General features: G+C 49.7%; 1 protein-coding gene across 1 annotated transcript in view; it reads left to right on the top strand.

Annotated features, from left to right (window-relative positions):
• Positions 1-25,541, top strand: part of LOC119952160 (gastrula zinc finger protein XlCGF26.1-like) — a 94,513-nt gene that overhangs the window by 38,788 nt on the left and 30,184 nt on the right. The gene's annotated exons all lie outside the window — the stretch shown is intronic.

The raw sequence follows: 25,541 nt of genomic DNA on the forward strand, positions 1-25,541 counted from the left end.
GGTCTTTAATACAGTTATTGATCAGGGCCTGGATCGATCATGCTTGAAAACGGGCAGGGTACCAGCAATGGCAAAGGAACTGAAAGGGTTCATGGAGCAGATCGGGGGGGGTGGATCCATGGAGATTTAGGCAGCCGACGGTGAAGGAGTTTTCTTTCTACTCCCACATTCATTTTTTTTTTTTATAAATTTAGATTACCCAATTATTTTTTCCAATTAAGGGGCAATTTAGCGTGGCCAATCCACCTACTCTGCACATTTTTGGGTTGTGGGGGCGAAACCCACGCAGACACGGGGAGAATGTGCAAACTCCACACGGACAGTGACCCAGAGCCGGTCTCCCACATACATAAGGTATACTCTCAGATCGATTTCTTTGTTTTGGGTAGGGCCTTGCTGGCAGGGGTGGTGGACACGGGGTATTCGGCGATTACAATCTCGGACCAAGCTCCACACTGGGAATGACCTGCAGGTGAGTAAAGATAGCAATTGGCGCCCGCAATGGAGGTTGGATGTAGGGCTGTTGGCGGACGAAGCGGTGTGTGAGAGGCTGAGGAAATGCATGCTGCATTGCCCGCAGGTGAATGATACGGGGGAGGTCTCAGCAGCAGTGCTCTGGGAAGCGCTGAAGGCAGTGGTGAGAGGAGAGCTGATCTCGATCCTGGCTCACAGTGACAGGATGGACAGGGCAGAAACAGACCGACTGGTGAGAGAGATCCTACAAGTCGACAGGAGGTACGTGGAGACTCCAGAGAAAGGGCATTTAAGGGAACGACGGAGACTACAGGCGGAGTTTGGCTTGTTACCCACAGGGAGGGCAGTGGAACAGCTCAGAAAGGCGAGGGGAGCATTGTGAGAAGGCCAGTATGATGCTTGCACAGCAGCTCAGAAAGAGGGAGGCAGCTAGAGAAATAGGGAAATTTATCGACGGGGATGGGAACTTAGTTGGGGACTCGGTCGGGGTTAGTAAGACGTTTCGGGATTTTTACAGCAGGTTGTACAGGTCAGTACCCCCTGCGGGGCCGGAGGGGATGAGGCACTTCCTGGAGGGGCTGACTTTCCCGAAGGTGGATGGGGAGCTGGCAGAAGGACTGGGAGACCCGATCGGGTTGGAAGAGATAGTGGAGGGTCTGAAGGCCATGCAGGCAGGTATGGGCCCGGGACCGGACGGGTACCCAGCGGAGTTCTATAAAAGGTTTTCCGGGATATTGGGACTGGTGCTGATGAAGGTGTTTAATGAGGCAAGGGAAAGGGGGGGTTCTGCCCCAGACGATGTCACAGGCCACAATTTCACTTATCCTGGAATGGGACAAGAACCCGGAGCTATGTGGGTCCTACGGGCCGATTTCCCTGTTGAACATAGATGCCAAACTGCTGGCCAAACTTTTGTCCTCCAGGATTGAGGATTGCGTGCCGAACATTATTGTGGAAGATCAGACGGGGTTCGTTAAGGGCAGGCAGCTCGTGGCCAATGTACGAAAGCTGTTAAACATGATCATGATGCCCCCGGAAAGTAGGGAGGTGGAGGTAGTGGCCGTGATGGATGCGGAGAAAGCTTTTGACTGGGTTGAGTGGGATTATTTTTGGGAGGCCCTGGGGCGGTTCGGATTTGGGAGGGACTTTATTGACTGGGTCAGGTTTCTGTACCCGGCATGTGGCAAGTGTACAGACGAACAGGACGACTTCGGACTATTTTAGACTGCACGGGGGGGGGGCGAGACAGGGATGCCCCCTCTCCTCACTGCTGTTTGCGCTGGCTATAGAGCCGCTGGCAATTGCTCTGAGGGCCTCAAGGGGCTGGAAGGGGCTCGTCCGGGGGAGGGGGAGCACAGAATCTCACTGTATGCGGATTACCTGCTTTTGTATGTTTCGAATCCAATTGAGGGGATGGAAGAAATTATGGGAATTGTGGGGAATTCAGCTGCTTTTCGGGGTATAAGCTCAATATGGGGAAGAGCGAGATGTTTGTAGGCCAGGCGAGGGATCAGGAGAGGCGACTGGGGGAACTGCCGTTCAGAGTAGTAGGGGGACATTTTCAGGTACCTAGATATCCAGGTGGCGTGGGTTTGGGGCTGGCTACATACATTGAACTTGGCCCGGTTGGTGGATCAGACGGAAGATGACTTCCGGAGATGGGATGCGCTCCCGTTGTCTCTGGCGGGCAGAGTCCAAGCGGTGTAAATGATGGTCCTCCCGAGATTCCTGATTGTTCTTCAATGTCTCCCCATCTTCATCCCGCGGTCCTTTTTTAAGCGGGTCAGTAAAGTTATTGTGGGCTTTGTATGGGATGGCAAGTCTCCGTGAGTGAAGAGGGCAATGCTTATGCGGAGTTGGGGGGGGGGGGGGGGGGAGGGTGGGCTGGCGCTGCCGAACTTTAGCAATTATTACTGGGCAGCTAATATAGCCATGGTGAGGAGGTGGCTGGTGGGGGGGGAGCCGGCATGGGTGTGCATGGACGCGGCTTCTTGCAAGGGCACAAGTCTGGGGGCGTTGGTAACATCGCCTCTGCCATTCCCGCCGTGCGGTGCTCCACCAGCCCCGTGGTGGTGGCGGCCTTGAGAGTCTGGGGGCAGTGGAGGAGACATGTGGGAGCAGAGGGGGCATCGGTGTGGTCCCCAATCTGAGATAATCACCGCTTTGCCCCGGGGAGGATGGACGAGTGAGTTCCGAATTTGGCGGAGAGCGGGGATTGGGAGGATGGGGGACTTGTTTATAGAAGGAAGCTTCCCGAGTATGAGGGCGCTGGAGGAGAAGTTTGCATTGGCGGGGGGAAATGAATTTTGATATTTGCAGGTGCGGGAATTTCTGCATAGACAGGTACCAACCTTCCCACTCCTGCCACTCAGGGGGATTCAGGATAGGGTGGTCTCCAGAGGTTGGATAGGTGAGGGGAGTGTTTCTTACATTTATAAGGAGGTTATGGTTTCAGAGGAGACGCAGACCGAGGAGCTGAAGCGAAAGTGGGAGGAGGAGCTGGAGGGAGAGTTAGAGGAGAGCCTTTGGGCGGACGAGCTGAGTAGGGTCAACGCGACCGCAACATGTGCCAGGCTCAGCTTGATCCAATTTAAGGTCATTCACCGGGTTCATATGACAGTGGCCCGGACAGATTCTTTGGGGTGGAGGACAGGTGTGTGAAATGTGCGGGGGGGGGGGGGGGAGGGCAGTGAACCATGTCCACATGTTCTGGACATGTCCAAGGCTGAGGGGATTTTGGCAGGGGTTTGCCGACACCATGTCCACAGTATTAAATACGAGGGTGGCACTGAGTCCAGAGGTGGCAATTTTCAGCGTGTCACAGGATCCGGGAATCCAGGAGGAGAAAGAGGCGGACGTTCTGGCCTTTGCTTCCCTGGTAACCCGGAGGCAGATATTACTGGCATGGAGGGACTCGAGGCCCCCGAAGTCGGAGACCTGGCTATCGGACATGACTGGCTTTCTCTGTTTGGAGAAAATCAAGTTCGCCTTGAGAGGGTCTCTGTTCGGGTTCGCCGGGAGGTGGCAACCGTTCGTCGACTTCTTTGCAGAGAATCAATCATCAGCAGAAAGGGGAGGGGAGCTATGACAATTTTTATGGTTAGCGTAGATTAGGGGGTTAAGTAATGGTGGGACCTGTGGGGGAGGGAGGTGGTATTTGCCCTATGTTTATATTTTTATGTACATTGCTTATATTGCTGCTGTTTCAATGCCCAAAAAAACCTCAATAAAATGTTTATTAAAAAATGAGACAAAATAGAATATGAGAGCAAACTGGCGAGAAACATAAAAACCGACTGGAAAAGCTCCTATAGGAATGTGAAAGGAAAAGATTAGCAAAGACCAATGTGGGTCCATTCCAGGCAGAGACAGGAGAGTTTATAATGGGGAATAAGGAAATGGCAGAGAAACTAAACAATGTGTGTCTGTCTTCACGGAGGAAGACACAGAAATTGTCCTAAAAACACGAGAGAACCAAGGGACCAGTGAGCACGAGGAACTGAAAGAGATTAGTATCAGTGAAAAAGTAGCACTGGAGAAATTAACGTGGTTGAAAGTTAATAAATCCCCAAAAGCTGCTGCTCTACATCCCAGAGTGTTGAAAGAGGCGGCTGTAGAGATAGTGGATACATTGGTGATCATCTTTCAAAATTCTATAGATTCTGGAATGGTTCCTGCAGATTGGAAGGTGGTAAATAAAACCCCACTATTTAAGGAGTGAGAGAGAAAATGGGGAACCACAGACCCATTAGCCTGACATCAGTAGGAGGGAAAATTCTACAATCTATTATAAAGGATGTGATAACAGACGAATTAGGAATAGGGGCAAAATTCTCCCACCCCCAGCAGGGTTGGAGAATCGGCTGGGGCCGCCGAAAATCCCGGCCCCGCCGTGGCAGAGATTCTCCGCCACCCGGGAATTGGCAGGGGCGGGAATCGCGCCACGTTGAATGGCGAGCCCCCTGCGGCGATTCTCCGGCCCGCGATGGGCCGAAGTCCCGCCGCTGGGAGGCCTCTCCCGCCGCCGAGGTTTGAACCACCTCTGTGGCGGCGGGATCGGCGGCGCGAGCGGGCCCCCGGAGTCCTGGGGGGGGGGGGGCGCAGGGCGATCGGACCCCAGGGGGTGCCCCCACAGTGGCCAGGCCTGCGATCGGGGCCCACCGATTGGTGGGCGGGCCAGTGCCATGGGGCACTCTTTCTCTTCCGCCGCCTCCATGGCTGAGACAGAAGAGAATCCCCCAGCGCGCATGCGCCGGTGGTGATGTCAGCGGCAGCTGCCTCTGACGTCACCACCGGCACATGCGCAAACCGACGAAGGCCTTTTCAGCGGCGGGCCTGTAAGGCCGCTGGTGTGGGTTTTCGCACCAGTCGGCGTGGTGCCAACCGCTCCGGCGCGGGCCTAGCTCCTCAATATGAGGGCTTGGCCCCAAAGGTGCGGAGAAATACGCACCTTTGGGGAGGTCCGATGCCGGAGTGGTTGACACCACTCCCCAATGCCAGGCCCCCCCGCCCCGCTGGGTAGGAGAGAATGCCGCTCCAGGAGTAGGCCACTCAGCCCGTCGAGCCTGCGCCACCATTCAATAAGTTCACGGCTGATCTGATTGCAACCTCAACTCCACATTCCCGACGACCCCCCGATAACCTTTCACCTTCTTACTTGGCAAGAATTTATCCAGATCTGCTATAAAAATATTCAAAGTCTCTGCTTCCACTGCCCTTTGAGGAAGAAGGTTGCAAACACTCGCAACCCTCTGTGAAAAATGGGCAAGCTGTTACTTTTAAAGTGACTCCAATTTCTAGATTCTCCCACAAGAGGAAACATCCTTTCCACATCCACCCGGTCGAGGCCCCTCAGGATCTTATACGGTTCAATCCCGTACCAGCCTCCCCGGACAGGTGCCGGAATGTGGTGACTAGGGGCTTTTCACAGTAACCTCATTGAAGCCTACTCGTGACAATAAGCGATTTTCATTTCATTTAATTTCATCAAGTCACCTAAACTCCATCGGACACAAGCCCAGCCTGTCCAATCATTCCTCATAAGACCAGCCTCCAATTCCAGGTATGAGTCCAGCAAACCTTCTCTGAACTGCTTCCAACACATTGACATCATCCCTTAAATGAGAGCAATACTGTACACAGTGCTCCAGATGTGGTCTCACCAATGTCCTGTATAACTGAAGCATAACCTCCCTACTTTTGTATTCAATTCCCCTCACAATAAACAATAACATTCTATTAGCTTTCCTAATTGCTGTACCTGTACACTCACCTTTTGTGATTCATGCTCTTGGACACCCAGATCCCTCTGAATCTCAGAGCTCTGCAATCTCTCACCATTTAGATAATAAGCTTTTTTATTCTTTTTGCCAAAATCGATACTGTTTTCCCACATAATACTCGATTGGGGAGATTTTTTCCCACTCATGTCACCTATCTGCATCCCTTTGTAACCTCCTTATGTCCTCTTCACAATTTACTTTCCTCCCTATCTTTGTATCATTGGAACATAGGAGCCGGAGTTGGCCATTCAGCCCGTCGAGCCTGCTCCACCATTCAATACGATCATTGCTGATCATCCACTCCAATGCCTTTTTCCCCACATATCCCTGTGTTATTGGTATTTAGAAACCTGTCAGTCTCTGCTTTAAACACACTCAATGACTGAGCTCCCATAGCCCTCTGGGGTAGAGAATTCCAAAGATTCACAACCCTCTGAGTAAAGAAATGCCTCCTCCGAGACCGGTCCTAAGTGGCTTCTCCCTTATTTTGAAATTGTGTCCCCTGGTTCCAGACTCTCCAACAGGGGAAACATCTCACCTGCACCCACCCTGTCTATTCCTTTCAATATCTAAGAAGTTTTGGTGAGATCACCTCTCATTCTTCAAAACTCTAGTGAGTACAGGCCCAGTTTCCCCAATCTCTATTCATAGGACAGTCCTGCCATCCTCTGTGGTTTCCTGTTTCCCCTCTCCCTCCTTAAATAGTGGGCTTACATTTACCACCTTGCAATCTATAAAATTTTGAAAGATGATCACCAATGTATCCACTATCTCTCCAGCCGCCTCTTTCAACACTCTGGGATGTAGAGTATCAGCTTTTGGAGATTTCTGATTTATTTCTTTATTGCCACGTGTACCGAGGTACAGTGAAAAGTATTGTTCTATGTACAGTCCAGACAGAGCATTCCATACATGGTAAAAATACCATTTATTAACTTTCAACCACATTAATTTCTCCACTACTAGTTTTTCATGATTACCAATCTCTTTCAGTTCCTCATTCTCACCAGTCCCTTGGTGTTCTCATGTTTGGGGGAAATTTCTGTCTCTTCCTCCGTGAAGACAGACACACATTGTTTAGTTTCTCTGTCATTTCCTTATTCCCCATTATAAACTCTCATGTCTCTGCCTGGAATGGACCCACATTGGTCTTTGCTAATCTTTTCCTTTTCACATTCCTATGGGAGCTTTTCCTGTCGGTTTTTATGTTTCTCGCCTGTTTGCTCACATATTCTACATTCTCTTTCTTTATCAGTCTCTTGGTTTGGTTTTCAGCAAAGGAGGACCAAGTTCCCAATCGTCAGGCTTACTATGATTTTGGCCACTTTATGAACCTCTTCCTTTGATCTAATGCAATCTTTAACTTTGCTTATTAGCCACGGTTGCAAAACTTCTGTTGGATTTTTGTTTATTAAGGGAGTCTATATTTTATGTAAATATGTAACAATTCCTCAAATATTTGTGATTGCCTGTCTATCGTCAGCTTTTATTGTAATTTCCCAATCTAGCACAGACAACTGTGAATACAGGCCCAGTTTCCCCAATGTCTCACCATAGGATAGTCCTCTGGTAAAATGTGCAGTGGCCTGTATTTTAGGCTCGATAAAATCAGACACTTTAAATTTAAAATTGGCCATTTTAAATGGAGCCACAGCCAGCTTCAGCAACCAGCCTGAATACACCGAACTCCGACAAGCTGCCAGCACATGTCTGGAGCTGCTCTGCTCTATCAATCACCAATCAAGAGATAATTGGCTCTATTCATCGATTGATTGTTTTGAATAGACAAAGTTACATAACAGACAATGCACCGGGAAATGGACTCCGGTGGACAGATTCCCGGTGTCCTGCTGAGCGGCCGTTCGTACCTCCATTGGGTGGTGCCACACCCACCCTGTGACCTCATCGGCTGGGGTCAGAGAACATTCTGGAAGGACACAGAAAGGGCATAATGATCGAACCCTCGGACCGCCCAGCAGTGAAGACTCCACGCAGAGGTAATCGAGACGACTGACCAGAGACGGAAAGAAGCAGCGGCGAGACCCATCTTCTCAGAAGAGGACCCAGAGGAGATTGAGATACAGAATCGAACCCGCAGCTCGAATGAGTCAATCGGCTCGGGTACTATTGAGAATCTTGGGACTGTAATTAGTGGGATAATTTAAGGGTAACTGCTTGTGGAATAAAGTTATGTGATTTATACACTCGGTTGTCCTTTGTTTACCTAGAATTGTGGAAGATGATCACCAATGTATCCGCAATCTCTATAGCAACCTCTTTCAACTCTCTGGGATGTAGAATATCAGGCCCCGGGGACTTATCAATATTCAATCCCATTAATTTCTCCAATGCAGCCTCTTCATCATCCTTTATTCCTCATTCTCCCTAGTCCTTTGGCTCTCTGATGTTGGGAGATTTCTTTGGCTGAATTCTCCATTCCTGAGACTAAGTGTTGATACCGGGGCAGGATTTGCGAGTTCTATGATAACAAAACTGGTGCTGCACCTGGTCCGATTCAATGACTGGCACCGGCACCACATGGAACACAATCCATTCCAATGAGAAACGGTGCCAGATTTGCTGGATTCACGATTGACACTCAGAAGGCTGACAAGCAGCATAAACACACTTCACTCCACATATACACTATCCCAGCCAACGAGGTGGCAGTAAGGAGAGTGGCACCCCGCTTTACGGACACCGGGCTTGAGCCCCGGCTGGACGCAGTGGAGGAGAGGTGGGCAACCCTGTACCGTGGCCCGGGAAGGAGGCTGCCAGCTGCCACCGTTCATTGTGCCTGGGCGCAGGTGGCAGAGGCTGTACCCTCCGTGCGCAACACCGTCCGGACAGGCCAACAGTGCCGTAAACAACTGTACAACCTCCTCAGGGTGGCCAGGGTAAATAGGCAGCTCTGTGCCTCTGGCACCAAACCCGTCCCATGCTGTTTCTTAGCTCCACCCAAACAGATTCCACATTGTGTATTCCGGATCTTAGATCCTCCCTTATTAATGTACTGATGCCGTCCCTTATTATCAGTGCAACACCACCTCCTTTTCCTTTTTGCCTGCATCATCAGCAAACTCAACAATCATACCTTCAGACCCATCATCCAAGTCATTGATATAAATTGTAAAAGATTGACTCCCCAGCACTGATCCCTGTGACACACCATTTGTTACATCTTGCCAACCAGAAAATTACCTGTTTCTGCTAGTCTCAGTTTTCTGCTCACTGGCCAATCTTTCACCGTGAAAGATAGTTCTACAGTTAACAGCTACCAAATTGGGAAAGGAAAAGAACTGAACCCTCAGGAATGAATAATCACTTTGCACTGATACTTTTAAGGTGTAGGTTTCCTACAAAAATAATATTTAGTTAATGTTGCTTCTCGTTTGTTTGTTGCAGTAAAAGTTATAAAACCTTATGTCCTGTCATGTGATCCTTCAATTTGTTGACTGGAGATTTGATTTTTGTTTTGAAGTTACTGATCTTTACAGAGATCCCAATCCACAAGTTTTGACTTCCATTTGAGCTTCGGGCACCTTTCTATCTCGTTATTGATCGTGTTAATGACAGCGAGGCAACTGAGCTGAGGGCTGAATGTAGCTGAGAAGAACAGGGCCTGTGCCCCAGTTGGGAATCTGCCATGGGTGTCACACTAATAGAGGGCTGACTGGGAAATCAGGGGATGGGGATGATCAGGGCTGATGGTGTCTTGAACCTGGGGTTCAGTGCTCCTGTGTCCAAAGTGAGGAGTCACGGGAACAGGTTACAGAGGAACCAAAGAGAAACATTTGGGTCCAGAACATTGTGAACATCCTTTCATGGTTATTCTTTTACTCTGGTTGTCTTTGATCTGCAAGTAATGTTCCGATATTTTTAAATAAAACCATGTTCAATTTCATTAATAAACTTATTTCATTGAAAATATTTGATTTTAGGCCTTTTTCAGGCGGGTTAACAGGAGCATTACGGGGTTTGTTTGGGCACATGGGACTCCCAAGGGTGAGACGGGTGTTCTTGGAGCGGGGCAGGGATGGGGGGGGAGCCTGGCGTTGCCCAACCTCTGTGGGTATTATTGGGCTGCCAACGCAGCAATGGTGCGTAAGTGGGTAATGGACGGGGAGGGGGCAGCATGGAAGAGGCTGGAGATGGCATCCTGTGTGGGTATGAGCCTGAAAGCACTGGCAACGGTGCCGCTGCCGCTCCCTCCAACGAGGTATACCACGGGCCTGGTGGTGGCAGCTACCCTCAAGATTTGGGGGCAATGGAGGCGGCACAGGGCGGAGGTCGGGGCCTCGATGGGGTCCCCGATACGGGGGAACCACTGGTTTGTGCCGGGGAGAATTGATGGTGGGTTCCTGAGTTGGCACAGGGCAGGTGTCAGGAGGCTGGGGGACCTGTTTATAGACGGGAAGTTTGTGAGCCTGGGTGAGCTGGAAGGGAAGTTCAGGCTCCCCCCGGGGAACACCTTTAGGTACATGCAAGTAAGGGCGTTTGTCAAGCAGCAGGTGGCGGGTTTCCCTCTGCTGCTGCCGCGTGGGGTTCAGGACAGGGTGCTCTCGGGGGAATGGGTTGGGGAGGGGAGGATCTCGGAAGTGTACCAGGTGATGCAGGAGGTAGACGAGGCCTCGGTGGAGGAGCTGAAAGATAAATGGGAGGTGGAGCTGGGTGAGGAGTTTGAGGAGGGATAGTGGGCGGATGCCCTAGAAAGGGTGAACTCCTCCTCTTCGTGTGCGAGGCTTAGCCTCATACAGTTTAAGGTACTGCATAGGGCTCACATGACCGGGACAAGGATGAGCCGGTTTTTTGGGACCGAGGGCAGGTGTATTAGTTGCTCAGGGAGCCCAGCAAAACATGTCCACATGTTCTGGGCATAGCCAGCGCTGGGGGAATTTTGGAAGGGTGTAACAAGGATGGTATTGAGGGTGGTAAGATCCAGGGTTAATCCAGGCTGGGGATTCGCAATATTTGGGGTTGCAGTGGAGCCGGGAGTGCAGGAGGCGAAAGAGGCCGGTGTTCTGGCCTTTGTGTCCCTAGTAGCCTGGCAGAGGATTCTTCTTCAGTGGAAGGATGCGAGGCCCCCAAGCGTGGAGGCCTGGGTCAACGATATGGCGGGGTTTATTAAATTGGAGAGGGTGAAATTTGTCCTAAGGGGGTCAGTGCAGGGGTTTTTCAGGAGATGGCAACCATTCCTAGATCTACTGGCAGAACGGTAAAAACAAAAGATCAGCAGCAGCAGCAACCCGGGGGGGGGGGGGGGGGGTCTCTTTGTTTTTGTTTTGGGTTGAATATCTGTTTTTTGCCAATGACGGGCGTTACTTTATTGTTTCTCTTTTGTATTGGGGCGGGGGGGATTCTGTTTTTTTTTTGTTCTTAGAATTTTCTGTTATTGTTTTCTTTTTTGTGAAAATTTGAATAAAAAATATTTTTAAAAAAGAAAATATTCTGGGGATGGAGATAGGGTGGGGACTCTGGAGCGAAGCACTGCATAGGGTCAACTCCACCTCCACGTGCGCAAGGCTCAGCCTGACGCAACTAAAAGTGGTACATAGAGCCCACCTAACAAGAACCCGTATGAGTAGGTTCTTCCCGGAGGTGGAAGACAGATGTGAGCGGTGCCAAAGAGGCCCGGCCAACCACGCCCACATGTTCTGGTCTTGCCCCAGACTTGTGGAGTACTGGACAGCCTTCTTCGAGGCTATGTCCAAAGTGGTGGGGGTGAGGGTGGAGCCATGCCCGATAGTGGCGGTCTTCGGGGTTTCAGACCAGCCAGATCTATTCCTGGGGAGGAGGGCGGACGCCCTTGCCTTTGCCTCCCTGATCGCCCGCCGTAGAATCCTGTTTGGCTGGCGGTCAGCAGCACCGCCCAGAGCTGCGGACTGGCTGTCCGACCTCTCGGAATCTCTCCAAATGGAGAAAATCAAATTTGCCATCCGAGGGTCGGACGACGGCTTCCACAGAACGTGGGAGCCATTCATGCAACTGTTCCGGGACCTATTTGTGGCCAATGTACAAGAGGAAGAATAGTCGGGGGAAGGTAGCGGGAGGGGGGGGGGGGGGCTACAGGTTCGTTACGGGGGTTCGATGGCTAGCTAAGGCCCAAAACCAAGCTAAATAAACATGTTGAGGGGGGGGGGGGGGGCGCAGTTACTACTACGAAGATGCTTACCTGTAAATATGTATGTTAATTTTTGCGTGTTTGTTTTTGTTTGTTTTTTTTTTTTGTTTCTCTCTCCTAACAATTTGTAATTTGTTCAATATAAAATACGAAAACTGAATAAAAACATTTATAAAAAAAAAAAGAAAATATTTGATTTTTGTTATTTTTCTGCTTAAATTCATTCACTTTGGGGACAGTGGGTGAAAGAGGTTCACAGGCTCTTAAGCTAATTGCTAAAGGAGCCAGAGGGGGAGAGGATATTTTAGTTTTCATTTGACACAATGTTTGAAAATCGGGATTGACTAATTTATTGAATCTTTTTCAGGAAGTAACAAGGGATGTCAATAAAGGGGAACCTGTAGATGTGGTTTATCTAGGTTTCCAGAAGGTATTCCCCAGGATGCCACATCAAAGGTTATTACACATAGTAAGAGCTTATGGTGGGGGTGGGGGGGGGGGGGGGGCGGAGCAGCAACATTTCAGCATGGATAGAGGGTTGGTTAGCTAACAGGAAGCAGAGAGGGGGCATAATTGGGTTACGTTTGGGTTGGTAAGATGTGACAAGTGGAATATCACAAGGATCAGTGCTGGGCCCTCAACTATTTACAATCTATATTAATGAGTTGGATAATGGGATTGAATGTATGGCAGTTAAATTTTCTGATGACACAAAGATAGTTCAGAAAGTAATTTGTGAAGGGACTTAAGGAGTCTGCAAAGGACAACAAACAGATTAAGTGAGTGGGAACACATTGACAGACAGAGCATAACGTGAGAAAATGTGGATGTGCCCACTTTAGAAAAAAGGGTTAAATAAAACAGAACATTATTTAATTGGAGAGAGATTGCAGAACTCTGAGGTGCAGAGGGATCTGGATGTCCTGATACAGGAACCTCAAGAAGTTAGTTTGCAGGTACAGCAAGTGATTAGGAAGGATAATGGAATATTGTCATTTGTTGCAAAGGGGCTGGAATATAAACGGAGGGATGTTTTGCTGCAGTTGTACAGGGCCTTGGTAAGACCATATTTAGAGCACTCTGTACAGATTGGGTCTTCTGATTTCAGAAATGAGATCATTGCATTAGAAACAGTTCAGAGAAGGTTGACTCTCCGGATTCCTGGAATAAGGGGGTTATCCTCTGAGGAAAGGTTTGACAGGTTGGGACTGCGTCCATTGCAGTTTAGAAGAATGAGAGATGATCTTATTGAAATACATGAAATCCTGAGTGGAACTGACACAGAGAATGCGGAGAGGATGTTTCCCTTGTGGCAGAGACTAGAACTACATTTAAAAGGGGTTTCCCATTGAAGACACAGATGGGGATATTTCTTTCCCCTGAGGTCTATGGGTCTGTGAATCTCTCTTCCCCAGGGAGTGGTGGAGTCAGGGTCACTGATGGACCACCAGACGGACGACCAGCCTCACTGAAGTTCTCAACATAAGAGTTTTAAATGGATTTTCAATGGCCCCTCTCTTTATCCGGAACCCTCAGGAGGAGTCCAACAGCTGAGAGAAAACTCAGAGCTCTGGCCTCACAGTTGCCTAATCAGAACAGAGATGACAACTTGCCAACAGCTCCCAGGTTGTGCAGAAAGAGGAAGGTATTTGGTCACAAGTCCTCAGCTGAGAGAGAATCTGCTTTAGCTTCCAGTGGAACTTTCACAGGCTGGCTGGAAGCATTTTAAATCACCAGGCAGAGAGATAATAGAGAGTCCAGACTTGCTGTGTGCTGCCTTTTAGGTGTAAAGTGAATTAAAATGGAGATTGCTTCTTCTCCTCACCTTCCCTTTCCACCAATCAGAATGAAGAATGGGGTAAATCTCGGAATTTTAGAAGAGCTGATTGACTGCTAGCCAAGTCCATCAAAATGACAACACAGACCCTACCATACAGCACAGAGGGGAATCCCTTTGGCCTGTTCAACTAACAGCTTGCAGCTGAGGGTTTCCAAAGTCTGTAGTTCAAACCCAGAATCTGCAATGGTGCAGCATCCAGCAAGACAGTAATAGAAAGGGAGACATGGATCAGACAAGGATTTAAAAAGATTCCTTACACATGGACCAATTACAAAGCCTGTCATTGAACCATCTGTACCCACCCAAGCCACATCAAACTCTCAAACAATTGTCTTCCCCACGCTCCGTCCCCGGTACAGGGGGTCAGCATTCCCATGCCAAGCAGTGAAAACATGGTGGCCTTGACACCCAGGTGTTGTCTAGGATTCCAGGAACTCTTGTTTTCTCTGTCTTCTGGGAGCTGATTATCTCCCTGTTCCCACACAGCAAGTCGTCTGTTCTCAGCTCTGCTCGATTTCTGCTGGAGTTTGGTCCCTTTTACACCTTTCGGATCAATAAAACATTTGGTCAGTGAAGACCCAAACCACAATTTCCCATCCTGTCACCTGTCAACCATCCTTACCCAGAGCGTAATCACAACAGGAATAAAAACAGGAGAAGTGTAACAATCAATCCGGATAGAATTAAACACACTGGACATGGGCAAAGTGGGAGTGAAATTAAAGCGATAATGGGACAAGGAAGGGCTTGGGAGAAATAATACTGAGTAAGAACTGTCCACAAAGAGAGAGCTGGAGAATCTTTGACATCCATGTTTGATCTGTTGATTGAAGCATCTGATTGTTGATTGAAGTTCCTAGTTACTTCAATCAACAATCAGATGCTTCAATCAACAGATCAAACATGGATGTCAAAGATTCTCCAGCTCTCTCTTTGTGGACAGTTCTTACTCAGTATTATTTCTCCCAAGCCCTTCCTTGTCCCATTATCGCTTTAATTTCACTCCCACTTTGCCCATGTCCAGTGTGTTTAATTCTATCCGGATTGTTTTATAGTCAGTTTCTCTCTGGAGTGTGTGTCAATGTCTTGATGATGTCACAATGGTGTCTCAATCCCCTGGCCACATTAACCATTTCATCTCCTGCTGTGTCTCCAGTCGCTGTGTGTGTTTGGGACCCGGTCTTCAGTCCATTTCACCATGAATTTAGGCTTGTTATTTTTCACATGTAACAAATCACAACTGCACACCCACACCGGGATCCCAAAATCATGTCACATATTCTTAACTCTCAGATGCTCTGATGAAAAGATCAAAGTGAGTGTCTGTCTTTCTGATCTGCCCTGTTGTGGTGCTGATATTTCATGTTGTGGCCGGGCTTTCAAATGTGGAATTCTTTAAAACAAAGTTCATGGGCCAAGATGTAAATATACCTGGGTGGGACAGTGGTTAGCACTGCTACCTCATGGTGCCGAAGACCCGGATTCGATCCCGGCCACAGGTCACTGTCTGTGAGGAGTTTGCAAATTCCCCTGTGTCTATGTGGGTCTCACCCCGACAACCCAAAAGATGTGCAGGGTAGGTAAATTGGTCACGCTAAATTGTCCTTTTATTGGAAAAAAAAATTGGGTCCTCAAAATTTTTTTAAAATCATGCCAATATTTCCAAAAGATAGTGATCAATTTATTCATCCATCTGCACATTCCAGATTTTCACTAGAACGTAGGTAGATTCCAGATTGACATATTCCATTCAACGCAAGGTAAACATTCTAATCATTTATTGTCCAGGACAAAATTCCCAGTATTTTTCAAACAGAAATTAAACATTCCCGTCTGATCGCAGACATTAACATATTCTGTTTGTTTGTTCAGGTCAGGCTGGGATTGTTCACCTTGGAGCAAAGGAGGTCAAGGGGAGATTTGAGAGAGGTGGACAAGGTTATGACAGGTTTAGGTAAGATGGATAAAGAAAAGCTGTTCCCATTCGCTGATGGGACAAGGACGAGGGGACACAGATTTCAGGTTTAGGATTAGAGATGTGGGGGGAGGGTCTGTCAGGGAGAATATTTTGATGCAGCGAATGGTAATGACCTGGAACTCGCTGCCTGTGTGGGGGGTGGAAATGAAGACAATGGAGGATTTCAAATGGAAATTGGATTGACATTTGAGGGAAATAAATTGCAGAGCTACAGGGATAGAATGGGGCACTGGGATTTGGTTTGCTCCAGAGCCAACGTGCAATTGATGGGCTGAATAGCCTCCTTCTGTGCCCTCATGGCTCTGATCGAAATTTCAGCTGCTGCAGTCTCTCCAACTCACTGAAATCCCTCATCCCTGGTGCCATTCTCGTAAATCTCCTCTGCACCCTCTCGGAGAACTTCACATCTTTCCTAAGTGTGGGGCCCATATATAGGGTTCCATTCTGGAGGGATAGAATTGAAGAGCAGGGAGGTTATATTCAACATGTTTAGAGCCAGGGTTAGACTACACTGGGAGCACTGTCAACATTTGTCATCTCCATTTAGAAAAATGAAATAGAGGCACTGGAGAAGGTGTAACAAAGATTCACAAGATTAATCCCAGAACTGAGAGCATTTCACTCTCAGGAAAGGTTGGGGCTGCTTTTCTCGAAAAAAAAGAGAAGACTGAACGGTGACCTGATGGCAGTCTTTAAGATGATGAAGGGGTTCAATAATCCAATAGGGATTTCATGAGATACCTCTTTATCCAGCGAGTGGTGAGAATATGGAACTCACTCCCACAGCGAGTGGTTGAGGTGAACAGCATGAATACATTGAAGGGAAAGCTAGAGACGTACATGAGGGAGAAAGGAACAGAAGGATATGCTGATGGGTGAGAAGAAGAGGGGTGGGTGGAGGTTCATGTGGAGCATAAATACTGACAGAGACCAATTGAGCCGACTGGCCTGGCCCTGTGCTGTAGACTCAATGGAACAGAGACAAATGTATTATTTTAGATCTACTTGTAGTGGTAGGAAAAACATTATTTGCTATTCAGGATAAAATAAAAGTCCTTCATCAACTTTTGTGGATCATTTCAGTGGAAATGTGCTCTCCCAGGCTCCAAGAGCATCAGCCCACTGGAAGCAAAGTCGTGAGACCGGCCAGTCCAGCAGAAAGAAACCCTCCGACCCTCCCACTTCATCAAGTGCCAGAATCAACACGGTTCAGTCCTGGATGTGATTAACAGCAGAATTTAACCCCCGTCATCACTTGTGAATTTGTTGGTGTCTCAGCAGGTTGCATGACTGAGTGAACCCTTTCCCACACTCAGAGCAGGTGAATGGCATCTTTCCAGTATGGACTCGCTGGTGTATTAACAGGGCAGATGAATCACTGAATCTCTTCCCACAGTCAGGACAGGTGAACAGCCTCTCACCGGTGTGAACTCGCTCATGTCTCCGCAATATGGATGATGTTCTAAACCTCTTTGTGCAGTGAGAGCAGCCGAACGGTCTCTCGTCAGTGTGAATGCGTTGGTGGATCATCATAGCCTGAGAACTTTTGAAACCACTCCCACAGTCAGAGCATTTAAAGGGTCTCTCATTGGTGTGAGTGACATTGTGTTGCAGCAAGTGGGATAACCGAGTGAATCCCTTCCCACACTCAGAGCAGGTGAACGGCCTTTCCCCAGTGTGAACTCGCTGGTGTCTCATCAAATCGGATGATGTTCTGAACCTCTTTGTGCAGTGAGAGCAGCTGAACGGTCTCTCCTCAGTGTGAATACGCTGGTGGATCATCAGTACACGAGAGCTTTTGAAACTACTCCCACACTCCGAGCATTTAAAGGGTCTCTCATTGGTGTGAGTTACATGGTGTTGCAGCAGGTGAGATAACTGAGTGAATCCCATCCCACACTGAGAGCAGGTGAATGGCCTCTCCCTGATGTGTACTCTCTGATGTGTCTGCAGGTGGGCTAACCGAGTGAATCCATTCCCACACTCACAACAGATGAATGGTCTCTCTCCAGTGTGACTGAGTCTATGCCTTTCCAGCTCATACAGCGCTGTGAATCCCTTTCCACAGTCCCCACATTTCCATGGTTTTTCCATGGTGCGGGTGTTCTTGTGTTTCTCCAAGTTTGATGATCATGTGCACACAGAATACTGGTACATTCTCTCCTCGCTGTAAATTATGCAACGTGTTTTCAGTCTGTGTGAAGCTCTTTCCACAGTCCATGCACTGGAACACTCTCATTCGGGTATTTTTTTATTTTTTTTTTAGAACAGTACAGCACAGAACAGGCCCTTCGGCCCTCGATGTTGTGCCGAGCAATGATCACCCTACTTAAACCCACGTAACCCGTATACCCGTAACCCAACAATCCCCCCATTAACCTTACACTACGGGCAATTTAGCATGGCCAATCCACCTAACCCGCACATCTTTGGACTGTTGGACTGGGTATGTGTGTATCTTGGTGCTTTTCCAGTCACATTGATTTTTAAAAATCTTTTGAAGCAAAAAAGATAGAGAAACATTTATCCTTCTAGATTCAAAAGCTGATGATATTCAGAGACTCTTATAGTGACGATTCATTTGAGATTTCTGTCTCCAAATCCTCCTCTTCTGATATCCTGTAAAATAAGTTTACAAAAGCTATCACTATCAAATGCGAATAGAAACTCAGAACAGACCATTCTAGTTTCCATGGAACATTCTTTCCTCTCTCATTCCCCAAAACACTAAATCTCCATCCCACACACTCTTCCTCCATTCTCACTCTGCTGTATCTAATATTCACCCTCCCAATTCTCCTGAAGGTGCTGATTCAGGCTGATTGACAGATCCATGCTCCCTTCTTCCTGTCCTGGACACAGAGACCTGAAAACCTTCATGCAGCTGCCAGACATATACGTCTATTTTACTGGACGAAAAATGTGTTTAATATGTAGGCTTCTGTTCTCTTCAGTTGCTGTAAGTGACCAATTGAAGATCAGAATGAGAAAAGACTTGGAAAGGGGGAGAAAATAAAGTGTTTTCCTCACAGATGTTGGAGACAGGAGGAAGTTTTAGTTTGTGTGAAGGTCAATATTCAGTCACACAAAGCCTGCTCTCTGATTGGAGGGCCAGAATCCTTCTGGCCTTACAGGTTTTCCTATTCGTCATCATCCCAGCAGGAAGGTCAGGGGATGGGCTTTGTAGTGCACATGCGCGGTTCCCCTCTTCTTGGACATGCGCAGTCCTGGGCCACCCGCCCGTGCGGCGGATAGAGCGGTTTCCCCAGCCCGGGGGGTTGTGGGTGCGCCAGCCGCCATTACTCATCTGGAGCCCAGTCTCCAAACTCCTGGGATTGGGATGAAAAGTGGGGTGGGGGCGCAGTAACTCCATCTGACACATAGTACATGCGCATAGTCACTGTATTTGACTGGGACGTCCCCTTAGCAAAACAGTTTGTTAACTTCAGGTGACATATTGGGGAGGGCAATAGGTAAGTGTGAAACTGAACCCGAGAATCAGCCCCTTCAGGGAAGGAGAACTGTGGAAAAGCAGGGGGAGGAATATTAAAATCAATAGGGAGGGGGGAGTGTGTGGGGGACGGAGATTTATAGTTTTAGAGGAACAATTATTCTGCTGATGTTCAGGACCAAACCAAACCAAACCATATTTACTCTGAAGATTGGGGCATATTGTCGCTGATGTTAGAGTGCCCTGTAACTGGGCTGCAATTTAATGTTCTGGATTTAGGTCAAATGAACCAGATTTGGATTGAACAACCTGTGTCATGTCCTTGATGTGGGATCAGTTGGGCTGCTGATTTGCTGGGTGATCGGTGTATCTTTAAGAAGTGTTTTTTCGTGATCTCTCCTCAGTCATTCAGGGTCTCTCAGCTGAAATTATTTTGCAATAAAATAGTTCACTTTCAGCATCGCACCCAAACAAACCTTTGGTGTTAAATCAACAAATCCGGTCTATAATAATCCAGTGATTCAAATGACATAGAATGGACATCGAAGAAACAGGCCATTCGGCCCACCTGGTCTGTGATGGTTTTGAAGCTCCTCACATGCCTCCTCCCAGTCCTCTTTACCTTCACTGTCAGTCAGGGCTCAGTGGGTCTTGCCTCTGAATTGCAAGGCTTATGTCCTCATTCAGGACTGGAGAACAAAATGCACGGCTGCTCTCTTGTGCAGTGCTGAGGGAGTGCTGCTCTGTTGGAGGTGCCATTTTTAATGAGGGGCAGTATTCTCCAGTTCCCCAGCCATGTGCTTCTCAATGGATCCCCATTTGCGGGCAGTGCGATCCCATACTCCCGCTGCTTGTCAATGGGATTTCCCATTGAAGTCACCAAACACCCTGGGAAACCTATGGGCAGGGTTGGCTGCCGGTGGGAAAAGCGAATCGCAGTGGTGGAAGAATTCCAACTGAGATGTGATACCAGACTCCCATTTGTTGCTTCAGTGAATACAAAATATTCTACGTCTTCACGTGGTCATCATCACATTATTGTTTGTGGGGTTTTGTAAATTGTCAATAGGTTGTAGGGAGTCACCAACAAGGCACAGACATGTTAAGTGGGTGCATAAAACGTTGCAAATGGGGTATAATGTGGAAAAATATGAACATGGTCACTTTGGCAGGAGGAATAGAGAAGCAGTACCCTATTTAAATGGAGAGATTGCAATACTCAGTGTTACAAAGGGATCTCTTAAGTTTAACGTGCAGATTCAGTTGGCAGTTAGGAAGGCAAAAGCAATGTTCGCATCCATGTCGAGAGGGCTAGAATTCTGAGATTGTTGAATGTCTAAGCCATTAAGAATTAAAAGGAAGGCTGTGGGGCTTTGTCTTCGTAGACAAGCAGACTCCTGTTGGACAGCCTGGGATATTAAATGCAGATGGCTTTTGTATAGCTCTCTTTGAATTTTGTCTGTGTGGCCCACAATGTGTCTTCGGAGGTCTTCAGGGATAACAAGGTGCAAGTATTCTATATACTATCAGATCGCTCCTTTTGTTCAAGGGCATCTCTCTTAAACAGACATAGATTCAGTCATTTTTGTGTCTTTGTGCAGTGATCATGTCTCTACACAGGTTGAGATCGTTGTCCCTCAGCATGCCACACAATCTTATCAAAACTTCACAGGATTGTCGTCTCAAGAATTTAACTTATCATATGAATAAAAGGAGAGATATGTCAGTCACCATCTCGGATTTTAAACTGGATTCTCCGCTGGCGGGACTCTCCATTGCGCCAGCAGCGCACCAACACCCAGAAATTTCCCAATGGCGTGGGGCTTCCCACAATGGGAAATCCCATTGGCCGGCTGGCAGGGCGGAGAATCCCGCTGCCGTGGGGGGTGCCGCACCATAAAACTGGTGCAGCGGGACGGGAAATCCCACCCATGGGGCGAGATTCTCCCACCCCGCGCCGGGCCAGAGAATCGGCGCAACTGCGCCACGCCACCCGCGCACGATTCTCCGAGGAACAGAGAATCGGCGCCATATGCGCCGGCGCGTTTGTGTGGCACCATTCGTGGGCTGCTGTACGCGGCGGTGCCGGCGATTCTAAGGCCACCGCGCATGCGTGGGTTGGCACCGCCCCCAGTGCGCACCAGGAAGTGAGGCTGGAGTGGCGTGAATCACTCCAGCGCCATGCTGGCCCCCTGTGGGGCCTGTTTCATGCCATCATGAAACGCGACGGCATTCACAACGGCACAGACATTCTGCCCCATTTTGGAAAATCCCGCCCATGGTTTTCCTTTTAAGGTTTCAGAGGCAAATGATCAAAATATTATCAAGAAAAAGGCAACTTATTCATCTCATCTTTTTTTTTTTTTTTTTTTTTTTTTTAAATAATTTTTATTGAAAGAGTTTTTCCATACAAACATTTACCCCTACTAATTTTTAAATTATTTACAACACAATCCCTCTAGGCAAATGTCCCTCCCTCGCCCGCCCTCTCGCGCGCACCAGTCCTCCCCCCCCCCCCCCCCCCCCCCCAGGCAACCTTAACAAACAAGGCAGCCTACAGTTTCAGACATGAGCAGCGAGCAGACTTGCCCGCGTTACAGTCGTGCATGTCCCCCCCACGACCCTTGCTGCCCCCCCCCTCCCTCCACCCCCCCCTCCCTCCCTCCCCCCCTCCCCCCCCCCCCCCCCCCCCCGGGTTGCTGCTGCCACGACCCCGAACGTCTATCTCTGATCTAAAAAGTCAAGGAAAGGTTGCCACCGCCTGGAGAATCCCTGTACCGACCCTCTCAGGGCAAATTTGATCCTTTCTAGCTGAATATAGCTAGCCATATCGTTAATCCAAGTTTCAACGCTTGGAGGCCTCGCGTCCTTCCATTGAATTAATATCCTTCGTCGAGCCACTAGGGATGCAAAGGCCAGTATTCCGGCCTCCCTAGCCTCCTGTACCCCCGGTTCTACCCCGACCCCAAAGATCGCAAGCCCCCATCCTGGTTTGACCCTGGACCCCACCACCTTCGACACCGTCCTTGCCACCCCCTTCCAGAACCCTTCCAGCACCGGACATGCCCAGAACATATGCACATGGTTCGCTGGGCTTCCCAGACATCTGACACACCTGTCCTCACCCCCAAAGAACCGGCTCATCCTTGTCCCCGTCATGTGAGCTCTATGCAGCACCTTAAATTGAATGAGGCTCAGCCTCGCACACGAGGAGGAAGAATTGACCTTCTCCAGTGCATCCGCCCACGTCCCGTCTTCTATCTGCTCTCCCAGCTCCCCTTCCCACTTGGCTTTCAGCTCCTCCCCTGATGCTTCTTCCGCCTCCTGCATTATCTTGTAGATGTCTGATATCTTCCCCCCTCCGACCCAGACCCCCGAGAGCACCCTATCACTCGCCCCCTTACTGGGGAGCAGGGGGAACCCCTCCACCTGCCGTCTAGCAAATGCCTTCACTTGTAAATATCTGAACATGTTTCCCGGGGGGAGCTCAAACTTCTCCTCCAGCCCTCCCAGGCTCGCAAACCTCCCCTCTATAAACAGGTCCTTCAGCTGCCGTATGCCCACCCTGTACCAGCTCTGAAATCCCCCGTCGATGTTCCCCGGGATGAATCTATGGTTCCCTCTTATTGGCGCCGCCAACAGACCTCCCATTTCCCCCCTATGTCGCCTCCACTGCCCCCATATCTTGAGGGTGGCCGCCACCACCGGGCTCGTGGTGTACCTCGTGGGGGGGAGCGGCCATGGTGCCGTTACTAGGGCCCCCAGGCTTGTGTTGCCACAGGACGCCCTCTCCATTCGTTTCCAAGCTGCCCCCTCCCCTTCCATCATCCACTTGCGCACCATTGACACATTTGCCGCCCAGTAGTACCCCGAAAGATTGGGTAGTGCCAGCCCTCCACTGTCCCTACTCCGCTCCAAAAAGACCCTCCTCACCCTTGGGGTGCCATGCGCCCACACGTAGCTCATGATGCTACTCGTCACCTTTTTGAAGAAGGCCCTAGGGAGGAAGATGGGCAAGCACTGAAATAAAAACAAGAACCTTGGGAGGACCGTCATTTTGATTGACTGCACCCTCCCCGCCAGCGACAACGGTACCATGTCCCACCTCTTAAATTCCTCCTCCATCTGTTCCACCAGCCTGGAAAAGTTCAACTTGTGGAGGGTCCCCCAGTTCCTTGCCACCTGCACCCCTAAGTACCTAAAGCTCTTTCCTGCTCGCTTGAAGGGGAGTCTCCCAATACCCTCTCCCTGGTCCCCCGGGTGTATCACAAAAACCTCGCTTTTGCCCAAATTTAGTTTGTACCCCGAAAAGTCCCCAAACTCTGCTAATAGTTCCATTATCTCCGGCATTCCCCCTTCTGGGTCTGCCACGTACAGCAGTAGATCATCCGCATACAGCGATACTCGATGTTCCTCCCCTCCCCTAGTCAGTCCTCTCCACCCCCCTGAACCCCTCAGTGCCATCGCCAACGGTTCAATCGCCAGTGCGAAAAGTAGGGGGGATAGGGGACATCCCTGCCTGGTCCCTCGGTGGAGCCCGAAATACTCCGACCTCCTCCCGTTTGTCACTACACTTGCCGTCGGGGCCGAGTAGAGCAGCTTCACCCACTTAATAAAGCCTTCCCCAAACCCAAACCGTTCCAACGTCTCCCACAGGTACTCCCACTCCACCCTATCGAATGCCTTCTCCGCGTCCAGCGCTACCACTATCTCAGCCTCCCCCTCCACTGCCGGCATCATAATTACATTCAGCAATCTCCGCACGTTCGTGTTGAGCTGCCGCCCCTTCACGAACCCCGTCTGGTCCTCATGGATTACCCCTGGCACACAATCCTCTATTCTAGCTGCCAGGATCTTTGCCAGCAACTTGGCATCCACGTTCAGAAGCGAGATAGGCCTGTAGGACCCGCACTGCACGGGGTCTTTATCCCGCTTCAATATCAGGGAGATCAGAGCCTGCGACATTGTCGGGGGCAGAACCCCCCCCTCTCGCGCCTCATTAAAGGCTCGTACCAGTACCGGTCCCACCAAGTCCACATTTTTCTTATAGAATTCCACCGGGAACCCATCTGGCCCCGGCGCCTTCCCCGCCTGCATCTGACCTATTCCCTTGACTAGCTCCTCTAGCCCTATTGGCGCCCCCAGCCCTTCTACCAGCCCCTCCTGGACCCTTGGGAACCTCAATTTGTTTAGGAAGTCCTCCATTCCCCCTCTCCTCGTCGGCGGCTCAGACCGATACAACTCCTTGTAAAAATCCCTGAAGACCCCGTTCACTTCTTGCCCCTTCTGCACTACCTTCCCGCCCCTCTCCTTCACTCCCCCAATCTCCCTAGCCGCGTCTCGTTTGCGAAGCTGGTGTGCCAGCATCCTGCTCGCCTTTTCCCCATACTCATAAACCGCGCCCTGTGCCCTTCTCCACTGCGTCTCTGCCTTCCTGGTGGTCAGCAGGTCGAACTTGACCTGCAGGCTGCGCCGTTCTCCCAGCAGCCCCTCCTCTGGTGCCTCCGCATATCTCCTATCCACTTCCAATAGCTCCCCCACCAGCCTCTCCCTCTCCTGCCTCTCCTTTCTTTCTCTGTGCGCCCTTATGGAGATCAGCTCTCCCCTGATCACTGCCTTCAGGGCCTCCCAGACCATCCCCACCTGCACCTCACCCGTGTCATTCAAGTCCAGATAGCTCTCAATGCTCTTCCGGACCCTTTTACACACCTCGTCGTCCGCTAACAGCCCCACATCCAGCCGCCACAGCGGGCGCTGGTCCCGCGCCTCCCCCATTTCCACATCCACCCAATGTGGTGCATGATCAGAGATCGCAATGGCCGAGTACTCAGCTTCCCGTACCCTCGGGATCAGCCCCCTGCTCAACACGAAGAAATCGATTCTGGAGTACACTCTATGGACGTGGGAGAAAAAGGAATACTCCCTCGCCCTCGGCCTACCAAACCTCCATGGGTCTACTCCTCCCATCTGCTCCATGTACCCCCTCAGCACTTCTGCCGCTGCCGGCCTCCTATTGGTCCTTGAGCTCGATCTGTCTAGCCCGGGGTCCAGCACTGTGTTAAAGTCCCCCCCCATGATCAAGCCCCCTGCCTCCAGTCCCGGAATGAGGCCCAATAGGCGCCTCATAAAACCCGCGTCATCCCAGTTCGGGGCATATACGTTGACCATCACCACTTTCTCCCCCTGCAGCTTACCCTTCACCATCACATACCTACCCTCCTTATCCGCCACCACCTCCTCCGCCACGAACGACACCCTCTTTCCCACCAGAATCGCCACCCCCCGGTTCTTTGCGTCCAATCCAGAGTGGAACACCTGTCCCACCCACCCCCTTCTCAGGCGAACCTGGTCCACTACCTTCAAATGGGTCTCCTGTAACATTGCTACATCAGCCT

The sequence above is a fragment of the Scyliorhinus canicula genome, chromosome 17, assembly GCF_902713615.1.
Source record: "Scyliorhinus canicula chromosome 17, sScyCan1.1, whole genome shotgun sequence".
Lineage (NCBI taxonomy): Eukaryota > Metazoa > Chordata > Chondrichthyes > Carcharhiniformes > Scyliorhinidae > Scyliorhinus > Scyliorhinus canicula.